Raw genomic sequence first — 14678 nt, 5'->3', positions numbered from 1 at the left:
AACAACCACAACACGGCCTCCCAAATCTTATACTCAATGCACTGACCAATAAAGGTAAGCTTACCAAATGCCTTTTTCACTAAACTATCTACATGTGGCTCCACTTTCATAGAACTATGAACCTGCACACCAAGATCTCGGATCAGGAACACTCCCTCAGAACTTACCATTAAATGTGTAAGTCCTGCCCTGATTTGCCTTACAAAAATGAACATCTCACGTTTATCTATCTGCCACTCCTCGACCCATTGGGCCATCTGATGAAGGTCACATTGCATTCTGAGGTAACCTTCTTCGCTGTCCACTAATCTCCAATTTTGGTGTCATCTGCAAAGTTATTAATCACACCTCTTACGTTCACGAGCAATTCATTTATATAAATGATGAAAAAGGCCATCTAGAGTAGGCTTGGGGTCACATTCTGATGATCACAGCACAGTCACGGACCTGCTGGTACAGGAGGAAGAAACCCTAGAGGTTTCTGATGCTCAGAGGTCAAGGTAAAAAAAAAATCACATGACACCAGACTATAATCCAACTGGGCTTATTTGAAGACACATTCAGAGTCTCACTCCTTCTTCAGGTGTCAGTGAGCGAGGTGGCATCTGACACAGAATTTATAAGCAAAAGATCAAAGGGTGACATAACTTATGTGGTATTGAACAGGACGAAGATGCTATTAAATCTTTAATTGTTTGGAAAGGGCTACTATGCAAATTCTCTAATTTCTTTCAAGTCACTTGCCTGAGATGACTAAAGATTTTATCAGTTCCCTCAGTACACCAGAGGTGACATCCCAGGGTAAGACAACGCATTTTAGGTGTGAGGCTTTGTTTAGAATCTCAATGTGTAACAACCTGGAGTCAGGCTGGACAGATGGAGAAATGGCTACTACTGGGGCCCATTCGAGATGATGACTCTCAAGACTTGGTCATTCACAAAATAATAGGAAAGATGTGGAGGCTTTGGAGAGGGTGCAAAGGACGTTTACCAGGATGCTGCCTGGACTGGAGGGCTTGTCTTACGAGGAGATGTTGACTGGGCTCGGGCTTTTCTCTCTGGAGAGAAGGAGGAAGAGAGGTGACCTGATCGAGGTGTACAAGGTAATGAGAGGCATGGATAGAGTCGATAGCCAGAGACTTTTCCCCAGGGCAGGATTGACTGCCACGAGGGGTCATAGTTTTAAGGTGTTAGGAGGAAGGTATAGAGGAGTTGTCAGAGGGAGGTTCTTCACCCAGAGAGCTGTGAGCGCATGGAACAGTTTACCAGTGGTAATCGTGGAAGCGGAGTCATTAGTGACATTTAAGCGACTGCTGGGCATGCACATGGACAGCAGTGAATTGAGGGGAATGTAGGTTAGGTTATTTGATTTTTGGATTAGGAATATTCCACGGAACAACATCGTGGGCCGAAGGGCCTGTACTGTGCTGTATTTTTCTATGTTCTATCTTTGTGTCGGTAGTGGAATGTCCCTTATAAATAAAATAACAGCTCTTTTGGGACGCTAAGAGAAACACTGGCCAACTGAATGGCATACTGGGAAAAGTGGCCAACTGAACAGCATGCTGGGAATTGATTCAGGCCCAACAGACTGAAATGCAAACCAGTAAACTTGATTGTTTTGTATTGAATAGATGTTAAAGAGATAGTCGAACTGAGATATTAAGCCAGGAAGCATGCAGCATTCGTTGTTGAACTGGATTAAGCCAGGCAGATATGCAAGCCATTCACCTCAATTGACTATTGAATGGGTTGTTGATGAGACAATCCTGAAAGGTTTCAGGTGGAACACTAGATCTGAGTTTCAGATTTGAGACAGCCTACTTCCTAGGGTTGGCTCAATCCATAGAGAAATATTATCTAACACTGTTTTTTGCAGCACCCATCCTGGGACAAAAAAAAATCCATTTACATGTTAATTAGATAATTAAATCAAATTGAGGTTAAGCCACTGTACTTGGCAACGACCTAGATAACTACTTAAAAGTGGCCACTCAAATCCGAGGGTCCCTCACACACTCCAGAGACAACATGAGCCCAAAGAAGCAGGAACATTGGGAGCAGGAGAACAGCTTCTACTTCAGTTTGGCCAGCTGCCCTTGGGTCGTTTAAACTTCTTGCACTTACAAAGCAACAGTGTGAGGTCACAGGCATTTAGGAACTGTAAGGTTACTCGGGAAGTTACAGGGAAAGACAGATTCTACAGAATTAGATATGTTTCAGTGATAATACACCATGTATCATGGTAAATCACATCTCAGCATCAGTGTGAAACCAGTCCCAAAAGCAATCAAGAATATCTGACACACACAAAAACGACACTTAATATCGGCAGAGATAATGGGAACTGCAGATGCTGGAGAATCCGAGATAACAAAGTGTGGAGATGGATGAACACAGCAGGCCAAGCAGCATCTTAGGAGCACAAAAGCTGATGTTTCGGGCCTAGACCCTTCTGTCTGGCAGTGGTGCTTGAGATCACGCACAGACTGGGCCAAAGAGTTTGAGGAGTTTGTTCATAAATAGCTAAAAGGAAGATGGTCGTGGTTGGAGATCAGTCATCTCAGATGCAGGGCATCTCTGCAGAAGTTCCTTAGGATTGTTTCCAAGGACCAAACATCTTCAACTGCTTCATCAATGACTGTTCAAATTTTAGCATTATTCACGACACCTCAAACTCTGGAACAGTCAATGTCGAAGTGCAGCAAGGCCTGAACAATGTCCAAGCTTAAGCTGAAAAGTAGCAAATAACATTTACATCACTCAAATGGTCATCCCCAACAAGAGAGAATCAAATCAAACTTCCCTTGTCATTTAAAGGCATTACTATCACTTGGACCCCATTTATCTACATCCTGAAGGTTATCATTGACCAGATATGAACTAGCTACATGAATACAATGGCCACAAAAACGGGCTAGAGGCTAGGAATCCTGCAGGAAGTAGCTTCTGATTTTCCAAAACCTGTCCACCATCTACAGAGTGGAAGTCAAGAGTGTGATGTACTCTCCATTTGCCTGGACGAGTACAGCTCCAAAAGCACTTAAGAAGCTTGGAACCATCCAGGACAAAGCAGAACAATGGCTCATTTTTGTTTACTGTTTCGTGGACACCACTTCTACAAACCTTCACCACCAATGCACTGCGGCAGCAGCTTGTAGCATCTACAAGATGCATTACAGAAATTCACCAAGGCTTCTTAGAAATTTCCAAATCCACAACCGCAACCATAGAGAAAGACAAGTCAGAGATACATGGGAACACCACCACTTACAAGTTCCACTCCAAGCCACTCGTCATCCTAACTTGGAAATATGTCACAGTTCCTTCTATGACACAGGGCCGAAATCCTGGAATGCTCTCCCTTCACGAGGAGTGTACCTGCAGCACATGACTGCAACAGTTCAAGAAGGCAGATCACCACCACATTCAAGGACAACCAGAGATGTGCAACAAATGCTGGCCCAACCAATGATGCCCAGATCGATGAAAGAATTTTCTATGGATTACAATACATGCCATGGCTCCAGTGTGCAAGCTCATGGCTGCTTCCAGTGGTGGAGGAGTATGTCACTGAGAACAGGTTCAATGGAACAATCAGTATCTGCCAGATCTTCATGGGGATATTTACTCCATTGCTCAAACCATGCAATGCTTTCATTCACTGTCTAGGTAAAAGGGGACTAAAAGAGGGTGTCCCATGCCCTGAAGTTGTGTTGGAGATGTCACAACCCACATACAGGGAGGACAAAGTAACAGACGACCAACTCCCAAGAGCTGCTTTTCATGCTCCAGTAAGAATAAAATAGTTTGCACTTGTATAACACTTTTAATGGCCATCAACTGTATCAAAGTGCTCCACAGAAGTATAGTCCCTGCTGTAATGTAGGAAATGACAAATGTATACGCAATTGCAACATAGCTTTCTTGTTTGAGAATTGTAACCGTTTAATATGTTTTAACGTTGTGATAAATGGATCACAATTGTAGGTCTGCGATTACCTTGATCCTACCATTCCTTCCCCGATGTGGCACAGGTCAGTTGTAATATAGCCAAAATCTACTATACCTTATGTGGCCGTAAACAGCCAGACTTGTGTGTGCTAGAAATTAGTATTAAGCTCAATGATCTGTTTGCAAAACTCACTTTCATTCATATCGTCAAACTCCGATGTTTAAGTGTTACTTGATATACAACTGTGCAGAATGAAACTGCTTTTGTGTCTTATATACGCACAGAGATTTTGTTTTTAAGAATCAAGTCCATTTTTGAAATTAAAAAAGTTCACTTTCTTGCATGTGCCCAGCTTAAGTGCTTTTAGCAATGCTGATGCCCAGCTCTAAAACTAAAAATCAATCCGTGATGTGTTGCTACATCTTTGTGACGGAGCACTAATCTGCAAAACCTTAACCGCTCTTAAAGTGCATTATCGCTGTATTTACTTATACATTAAAGTGAGTGTATTAGATTCTTGGTGCTACTTTTCAAAGTCTAGCAGCATTAGCAATTAGTCTTACTTTGAACACTCAATCCAAATCCACTTACTTTGCTGTGGATGAGATCAATAGTAATGCTGATGAAAATAAACTGATTATTGGGCAGTGATGGTCAAAGAAGGAACACGTCAATGTTGTTCGTGCATGCATTTCAAATAGATCCGACCAAGTAAAATTCATTCAAATTCGCAGTAAGAGGCAAAAGGGATGGCACTCTGTGTTCAGCTGTAAAAATAACACCCACAAACTGTAAAAAGGTCCATGACAGAGGCATATTCTTTTCTGATGTTAGATTGAAAATGAATCCTTTTACATAGTATCTGTATCATTCCAATGAGAGGGTACAGTAGCGAGGAATCAGATGGTAAAACCCTTATAGATGGCAGAGCAAGATGCAAATAACATTTAAAAAGTTATTGTCCTGAAAGCAAAATAAAAACTTATATATATGGGATTAAGGGATTATCTGAATTTTTTAAAAATGCAAAAACTTTAACTTATTTTTGCTGAGATCTGCAACATTTTTTTTCTGAGGGAATGATACTCCATATTTGTAATTTTTGTTTCAATGTTAGGGAGGTTGTCGTGAAGTAATTATAATTTACCACACCATCAAATACTCAGATACTCTTGATCCAGTCAGGCCGAGGTTTCTTGTAGGTTTTGCTTTTGTACATTAATAATGGGTAGTTCAATCCTGTGGTAATTCCATTGGTGAAGAGTCCAGCAATGAAGCCAGTGAGGAAGACTGGCAGCAACTTCCAAATTCCGCCTTTATCTGCGCATGTGAAGACACAAGATGTTGTTCCCAGTTTTGTGCAGGAATAACACTAACAGCCTTCATTAAGAAACATGTATAATTTAATAGTGCTGGCCAGAACAATCAATACTGGTGCAGTTGTTGAGGCTATGATGCTGAGCCCACCCCATTCACTCATTTTGATGAGAGCTGGGAACCAAAACAAACTACTGTTGGACAAAGGATAAGCTCTAATGAGAAAGCCAACTACTGTGTTATGTTTTAGAATTATTTTCAAATAAATTATTTAAATTAATGGAGCAAGACAGTAGAACTCAGGAACATATTCTCATGAGGAACTATGCTTCCAATTTTGGTTACACCATGAATATTCTAAAAAAAAATTTGGCAGTATACACTCTTAACTCATTGATGCTGTAACTTCAAGGAAAACATAGAACATAAAACAGCACAGCACAGTACAGGCCCTTCAGCCCACGATGTTGTGCCAGCCTATTATCCTACTAAGATCAATCTACCCTGCATACCCTACATTTTACTGACCCCCATGTGCCTATCCAAGAGTCGCTTAAAGGTCTCTGAAGTATCTGACTCCACTACCACTGCTGGCAGCGCATTCCACACGCCCACCACTCTCCGTGTGAAGAACCTACCTCTGACGTCTCCGCTATACCTTCCTCCAACCACCTTAAAATTATGCATCCTCATAACAGTCATTGTAGTCAAAAGTGTTGCTTCTGTTCCAAAAACAGGTACAATTCCTCTGATACGATTGCAGATACTTCAGGTAACAGCTCCAAGGAAAATCATACGGATTAGCATCTAAAGTTAGTGCTGGTTAATCCTCCACACAATCAGTGACTTTGATCTAGCATTTTATAATCTGTACCTATCGATGCAAAACTGCATATTGTAGCAGTTTGCACTATGGCATTATTAATTGTAGTTCTGCTTTGACCTGATGGGAATGTAAGCTCTAAATCACTTGGTTATTTCACATTCAACAGACTCCAATCAAAAGGAAGTTATTACTTTATTCAGTGAAGATTGGATTGGTAAATATTTCCAAAGGGAACCATACCTACTGCATTTTCCCATCTGTCACCTCCTTAAATAATACTCTTCTTGGATATCAAATTAACAATTTGTGTCAACTTGTTGTCTGATCTCTGGGTGCACAGTGGTGTTTTATTAATTTCACTTACTTACATCAAAGAGTTAATGATATTCACATTTACTCTGTGGTAAGGGAGATTTAGAATTTCAATTGAAGACAAACTTGCTAAGTGAAGTGATGAGACGAGAAAGTAATTAGCAACAATGATTGTAGACACCACAACATTAAAGAATGGGGGCATTCATGCCAGAAAATGGCATTTAGGTCAATGTTCAGCCCAGACTCAGAATGTGGAGCAGGTCTGAGGGCTGAATGGCTTGCTCCAATGTACCTACAGAGAGAAACTTGCAAGTAATGGTCTTTTCGCATGTCTGGTGCTCTTATACTTCTAGGTGGTACAGCTTGTGGGTTTGGATGGTGCTTTAGAACAGCCTTGAACTTTGTTGCATTTGATATACACCATTGTACCTACTGTGCACCGGACGTGGAGGGGGTGAATGTTTAAGTCTATGGATGGGTTGCCAATCAAAATGGGCTGTTTTGTCCTCTATGCCATTTTGGGTATTGATGGAGCTGCACCCATCCAGGCAAGTGGAGAGTGTTCCATCACACTACTGACTTTTGCCTTGCTTGTGGTGAACAGACTTTGGAGAATCAGGAGGTGAGTTACTAATGACAGAGTTCTCAGTATCTGAGCTGAGCTAGTTACAACAGCATTCGTATGATTGTTGCAGTCCAGTTTCTGGACTATACGAATGGCAGGGATATTGTGAGTGTGGGATTCAGTGCTGGCAGCTCAACTGAATGTCAAGAGGAGGTGGTTCAATTCTTTGTTGGAGATAACTAACATCTGGCACTTGTGTGGTACAAACATTAGTTGCCCAACCCACTCTCCAGAATCCCACTTCCCGATCCCCCCATCCCCCATCAGACATGGCCTGACAGATCCCATGTTCTCCCTTCCCCCAACCCAACCCGACCTCCTATCTGCCCTAAGCTCTCATCCATGAGCTTTCATCCTAGCCAGGTAGTATCTTTACCATTCACCTGGCACCCTACTGCCTGCTCACCTGCAACCCTACCTGCGCACTTGCCTCCTCTTAGCAGCTTTTGGTGGCTTTTAGGATCTTTACACCCTACATCATGGCAGCTATAGCTGTGAAAGAGGGGCACAGTTTCAGTACTGATTGACTCCACCAATCTCAGTTGACAGGATGGCTAGTTTACAATGCAGAGACTCCAACAGTGTGGGTTCAATTCCTGCATTCGCCAAGGTTACCACAAAGGACGCTGCTTGTCTCGCTCTCTCTGGAGACGTGGTGTCCATCAAGTTAGACTATCACCGGGCGTACCTCAAATGACGCAGTAGCCCTATGGTCTGGTAGAATTATTGAAACATTAATTTTTTCCACTCCGCCACTTGTTTAGCTGAGAAATCCCTGAGTCTGGAGGTTCTGACAGAAAACCCCTCTAGTGTCCACGGGACAACTTTTTCTCTATCCTGGGTTGGAAATGGTGATCCCATCACATGTCAGAAATACAGGCCAATGTGGATTGTACAAGAGGAGAGCTTGGGGTATAGTAGTACCACCTCTACTTCTGCGCCAGAAGCTCCAGGTTCGAATCCCACACCTGGGCTTGCTGGCCAAACAGGGTGCCTTCAAAATATGGTTGAAGAGAGATTGGTAAACCCTTCCAATATTCCTGATGGGCAGTCATAAGGATGGAAGGGGGTCCTGGTGAATCACTCTGAAGGCAGCAATGGCAAACCACTGCAGTACTTGGCCCAGTGTTGCCCAGTTCAAAGGACGTCCATGACCCAATCTTCAGAAATGAGGATGGGAGAATAGATTGTACAAACACACTAATTGCTGTCCTCTGAAATTAAAACCCAGTGCTTTTTTTTGGATGTGGATTTGCATGCAAACATGCTTTGCAATTGCTAATGATTGATGTATCTATCAAAATGCCTTTGCTCCTCTACCCGACCTAGACTTACACCTTCCAACTAATAAGAATGCTCCCTGCCAAACTGTTCCACCTCACATTTAACCACATAGAACTTCATTTGCCACTTAGGTGTTCATTCTGCAAGCTTAAGAAAATTATTGTAGCCATCCTCAGCACTGGCTATCCCTGTGGCCCTCCGATTCGGTATCAAGTTTACAAATTGATTGTAACTATAAAGACTGAAAGAAAAGCTACTTTAGTATTTGAAAGAAAGGCTGAATCTATTAGTGATGCAAAACAAAAAGGTGAAAACTTGAAGAATTGGAGGTGATGGGATTAAATACCCAGAGTGACTAGAGCTGGAGAATTGATTATATTAGGAAAACAGACAAGGGAATCATTTGTATTTCTTTCACTGCAAAAGAATTTGTGAAGTCACATGAGACTCAATGCAACCACAGAATTAAATAGCTTTACATGCATTATATCCCAATCTTATTAAAGCCAAGTCTAATGCAATTAACTGGCTTACTGGCTAAAGTTTTACTCTTCCTCAATACTGGAAAGAATTTTGTCTGCCTTCTGCAATGCAAGAGCTGAATTACCTTTATTTTGAAGGATTTCTCTGATTTTTATCACCCTGTCTCTGAGTATTCAGCACTGATAATCTAAATTACATTATCCTTCATCTATTCATATTTCTTTTTCTTCCCAAAGGCAACTCTTCTCACACTGGGTATTTAATCCCACTGTCTTCATTTCTTCAAGACTTTAGCTTTTGCTTTGAATCTCAAACATTCAAACCTCTTTTCAAATCTCTTGTATATTTTCTCTGCATTTTCTCGACCTTTGACATTTTAGGAACTCTTCAGAAACAAAAAAACTTCAGGCTCAATTTTCCCAAGTTTTCTTTGAAGTGTGGGGGCGAGCGTGTTGGGTGGTGACATCTGACAGGACACAGCCAATTACACACTAAACTATCGCTTAAGAGATGATTGGCAAGCAGGAATGAGTTACTTGGTCTATGAAAAGCCTTGGCAGTGACATCCCTGGTCACCAGTAAGTCCTGGCCAATGAGAAACAAGCAGCTTCTGGGTCCAAGAGACTGCCAGTCAAGGTCATCACCTCTGTGATTCTAATGGTGAGCAGGATGGTTTTTTTAAAACTCCTTCTGACTGGATGAGGGTCACGTGTGTGTTGGGGACAGGGAATGAGGCTGGAAGACCTCCATCTATGCCTCCAATTGTACCTATATTACCATGTTTCTGACCTACGGAAAGGCACTAAGTTGGAGACACCAAGTTTTTTTTAGACATTCACGGGATGAGGACATCACTGGCTAGGCAGCATTAATTGCCCATCCCGAATTGCGCAGAGGGCATTTAAGAGTCAAACACATTGCTGTGGGTCTGCAGTCACATGTAGGCCAGACCAGGTAAGGATGGCAGTTTCCTTCCCTAAAGGACACGAGTGAACCAGACGGGTTTTTCCCAACAATCGACAAGGGATTCAGAGTCATTGTTAGATTCTTAATTCCAAATATTTATTGAATTCAGATTCCACTGTATGCAGTGAGGGGGTTCGAACCGGGCTCCCCAGAGCATTACCTGGGTTTGTTGATTTACAGGTCAGCAAGAATACCACTAGGCTATTGCCTCAATCAACCCGCAATAAACCTGAATTGACGGTGTGGTGAGAAGGTTGCCATGAATCTTCTTGCCCAGAATATAACAGCTAATGTGGTGACAAGGCAGAATCTAGCCAGGGCTAGCTCACCCAATTGTTTCTCCTACTTGCCACCTTTCTCTCCACCTCCAGGGAGGGGAAGAGTGCCTCCATGGCAATTTCTAAATTTGCAGATGACACCAAATTTGGGGAGAATATTTGGGGAGGAAGGGTACAACAAATCACAGGAAGATGCTAATAAACTTTTAGAATTGGCAATTAATTGACAAATAAAGCTTAAAGAAAAATGGTAGAAGTGAGGTAGTACCTTTTTGTACAATGACAAGGAGGTCACTCATTACTTGAGAGGTATAGGTGGGGTGCTAGGTAATGGGTAGGTTGGAATAACAAAGCAATCAGAGAACAAACACATCAGTCTCTATACATTATACCACTAGTTGGCAAGCCTATGAACAAAGCAAACCAAGAATGAGGTTTTATCTTTAGAGAGATGGAATTGCAAAGTAGGAAAGTTATGCAAAACTTGTATCAAACATCACTTAGGCCAAACTTTAGGTACTGCTCGCAATTCTTTTGCAATATTACAAAAAGGATTTAAAATGCACCATAAGCGGTGCAGGGAAGATTTAGGGTCAATACAAGAAACGCGAGGGTGTACATTATCAGGGAAAGACTGAAAGCTGGATCACTTCTCTTGTAAAATGAAGGCTGAGGGATGATCTGAAAGAGATCTTTGAAATTCTGAAACTATTAGTAACACGACTACAGAGAGGATGTTGCCTCTTGTGAAGTAGAACATTATCAGGGGTCATAAATATAAGACAGTCACAAGGAAATCAAATTCAGGGAATTCAGAAGAAATTCGTTCACCTGAAGAGAGTTGAGAATGTGGCACTCACCACCACAGGGAGTAGTGGAATAGCGAAGATACATTTAGGAGGAAGCTAGACAAGCACTCAGAGTGATATATTGGATAGAATAGTTGATTTAAACAAAACAAAAATTGGGAGGAGGCTCAAGTGGAATGTAAACAACACCATGAACTGGTTGGGCCAAATGACCTGTTTTTTCATCATGTATCTCATAGAATTTTCTGATCTAAGATTGCAAAATTTGCTCCCACGTTAAACGGGGCAGAACAACAGCAGTGAAGCAGGCTTATTTCTGAAAAAAAAACCTATCCAGCCATTGCTCTTTTTAAACGATTAAAATAAAATTCTACCTGTTAAGTAATTAATTGATCAATTACAAAACAGTAGTGTCCAACAGCTCATATAGTTACGCAGAAGCACGAAATAAGGGAGTAAGAGTACATCACTCGAGCCTGCACTACACTTTCCAATTCCTCCCACTTAATTTTACTCAGCAGTTTAATTGTATAGGCTTTTAAGTAACCATGTGTTCCCCCTGATTTCTTGTACAAACTCAACCAATTTAGTTTTAAAAAATAATATATTAAATGAAGTTGGTGGACTATAGATTACTTGTACAAGCTCAAAGAACAAACTAAGATATTATTAAAATTTCTCCATTAGAATGTACTAGACTGAAGGAAATGTCATTTTGTTATGCTTCAACGCTGACTAGTTTCCTTCATTATAGAAAATTGCTTCATTAAAGATTGAATTATCCATGGGAATCAAACAGTTACAACTTTTGGCACATAGCAGAATGTTTTAGTAACAAAACAATGAATAAGGGGACACCACTAAATCTCAAAAAGTTCAAACTGAGCCTCAATCCTAAAGTTTTCTGGGCTGTTCTTTCATCTTCGATCCCTATTATCACGAAACAGATCTCAACCATGAAGCTAAATGTGTATGCCCCTAAAGCTTCCCCTAAAGCAACTCCTAACCACTGAGCTTCACCTGGACTCAACTCTCAAACTACAGGGGTTTCTGTTATAATGCATGTTCCAGCAATACAAATTGGCTATAACACAACTGGCAAAGAGGAGAACACTGTTTCTAACACCCAAACTTGTGTTAGCTATATGATTATACCTGTAATTGTTGATGTTTTGGAAGATGCTTTCAGAAAATATTGCAGGAAAAAAAAATTGGATTTCAAGATTCTCCTCATCCTGGATAATGCGCCAAGCCATCCTCCCACCATTGGTGAGCTCTCTGGAAATATCAAAGAGCTATTTCTACCCACAAACACAACCTCTCTCCTTCAACTCATGGACCAGGGTGCATACCAGCTTTTAAAGATTATTTAAGGCACACAGTTGAGCTGATCTGTCAGAGGAGCAGCCAAGAATCAAAGAACATTGCGTTGATCTTGCAAAGATAGATTTGAAGAAGTGGAGAGTGATGATATTGAAGAGCTGCTGGAAGCTGGAGATGAAGAAGGTGAAGTCCAGGATGCAGCATCGCAAGAGTTTTTCACTTCTGTTTTGTCTTCTATCCTGAGGGAGATTGAGAAGCAGTTGCAGCTCTTAGAGGACAGCAAGTACAATGCAGAAATCAGCAGGGTAGCAGTTCGGGGAATAAATTTCTAATTGGCACCCTAAGAACAGCTTCTTCATGAAAGCAGGAAAAGAGCAAAGCAGCAAAAACTGGATGCTTTTTTCAAGGCAATCCTCAAGAAACCGTCAGAAGGCAATGAACCACAGGCATCCACTTCTGGATTAATTATTTTTCACCCTAACCCTGCAAACACAACTGCGCCTGAAAGTGATGATAAGGATGATGATGATGACCCTCAGCCCCTGCATTAACAACAGAGCAACCTCAAAACACACTCCCCCATCAAGTCATCTCGACACTTCATTCCCCCAAGATGAGGTGTTAAGCTCACTTTTATTTCATTATTAGATGTGTATTAAACATTTATTCAAAACTGTGTAATTTGGTGTTATGCTTTTGAATGATTTTTGAGTAATTTTGAGTGGTTTTTTTTGGTTGTCTGCCCCTGACCTACTTTTCCCATAGGCCCTACTATTTCTATTTCAATTTTCTATGATGCAATGTTGCACAAGAATGCAACCATCACATGATAGCAGAACCCCTATAATCATCTTTCCCTATACTCTAGGTTGGGCCATGTTCTTCAAAGCCCTGTCATCAAGCACTCTGAAAACACCTACCTGAATTCCTTCCAATCTCTCCAACTATAATCCACATCCAACCATTCCTCCATTTGTGTTTTCTTGGGATATATTTTGTCTGGACTCAGGTTTTCTGAACATAGCCCCTGAAATCAAGCTTCCATTATATGTGTTTCCTCCAGCCCAGCATTAACCATAATTCATGATCATTCCTCAATCTCTCTGCTATGTTTGATACTGTTGACTATTAAATGCTTTTTGAACATCTCTCCACAGCACAATTCACTGCTATTTGTTGCACTTAACCCTACCATTTCTTCTCCATGGTTGCAACCTTACTAGGGTTCTCAAACAGTGCGGATTATCTCTTGATATCATCACAAAACACAGGAGTCAACTATCACATGATGCAGGGGTTGATTAACTCAGTTGGCTGGGCAACTGGTTTCCAGAATAGCACCAACCATTCAACTCCCATACCGTCTGGCTAAGGACTCTCCTTCTCAACCTCTCCCCTTGCCTGAGTTGTGGAGGCCTCAATCAACTGTGTCTCTCTTTCTCCAACAGAAAAGCAGCCCTATGGTCTAGTAAGGCTATGGTAACTTTACATCACATGTACACCAAGAATAAATCATAAGGCTGTTCTTGTCAGATGTCACTAATTCTGAGGTGTCGCTGTTCCTTTCTCGACTGGTCTTCTCCTTCAGTTCTCCTTGAAATAAACACTAACATTCCACTTGCCTTCCTAATCACTTGCTGTACTTGCATACTAACATTGTGATTCTTATATAGACACATACTTCTTTCTGTCAGGATATTGTGGGTTACTTTGAATTCAAACTGAGATACTGTGCTTTTCTTTCCCTTTAAATAATCTCTACTTCAGCTTTAAGAGCAAAAATTGATGCTTGGCATTGTATAGAGCAAATTAACTCTTTGCATTTGGATCTATATTAATAAGTTAACTCAGCCATGGGAAGTTTAACAGTTTAAGCAATTCTAATGATAACCTCCACCAACACATACATCTATACCAAGTGTTCATGTCTTGATATCAGAGGATAATAATTTCTGTCCTTCTCTCATTCTGTTGTGGTCCCAATGACTTTGGTATTCTTTTCAGACAGCTGAGTAAAGATAGGTTGAATAGCCTTCCATGATCACAATGATAATATATTTAATTAACAAACCAGATGACAATCAAACAAATCCAATGTTCACTTATACATGAAAGAGTTTAATGACATTACGTGTTGCAATACAAATTTAAGTATATTTTATGTTTGTTAGCCTTTCCTGAACAAGAATATCTTCCTTTCATCCTCATCAGACAGTCTCTTGAGTCTGAGAATGACTCATCCCCCAATCCAGTCCAACATGTTCTAAATTAGGTGAGAAGTTCAATGTATAATCTGCAGAATCTACCAATTTCAAGGGAGGAATGTGTGCACATACGTGGGGTTGGGGGAGGTAGATGTCTTAAAGAGATTTAACACTCCTTCTGCCACCGTGATTTCATGTCTGCATATTCTATCAATGTGTTTGGTGCTTTTCCAAATAAACCTTTTCTAGCAGGAAAATTTGGACGTCTTCAGGGGTGCTTATAGGACACCTCT

At 41.0% G+C, this 14678-nt stretch overlaps 1 protein-coding gene across 3 annotated transcripts in view; it reads right to left on the bottom strand.

Annotated features, from left to right (window-relative positions):
* Positions 1 to 14678, bottom strand: part of LOC125455913 (regulator of G-protein signaling 6-like) — a 516870-nt gene that overhangs the window by 347765 nt on the left and 154427 nt on the right. The window lies entirely within an intron of this gene.

Source organism: Stegostoma tigrinum, chromosome 10 (assembly GCF_030684315.1).
Source record: "Stegostoma tigrinum isolate sSteTig4 chromosome 10, sSteTig4.hap1, whole genome shotgun sequence".
NCBI lineage: Eukaryota > Metazoa > Chordata > Chondrichthyes > Orectolobiformes > Stegostomatidae > Stegostoma > Stegostoma tigrinum.
The sequence above is the reverse complement of the archived record's forward strand: the minus strand, read 5'-3'. Positions and strand labels throughout refer to the sequence as shown.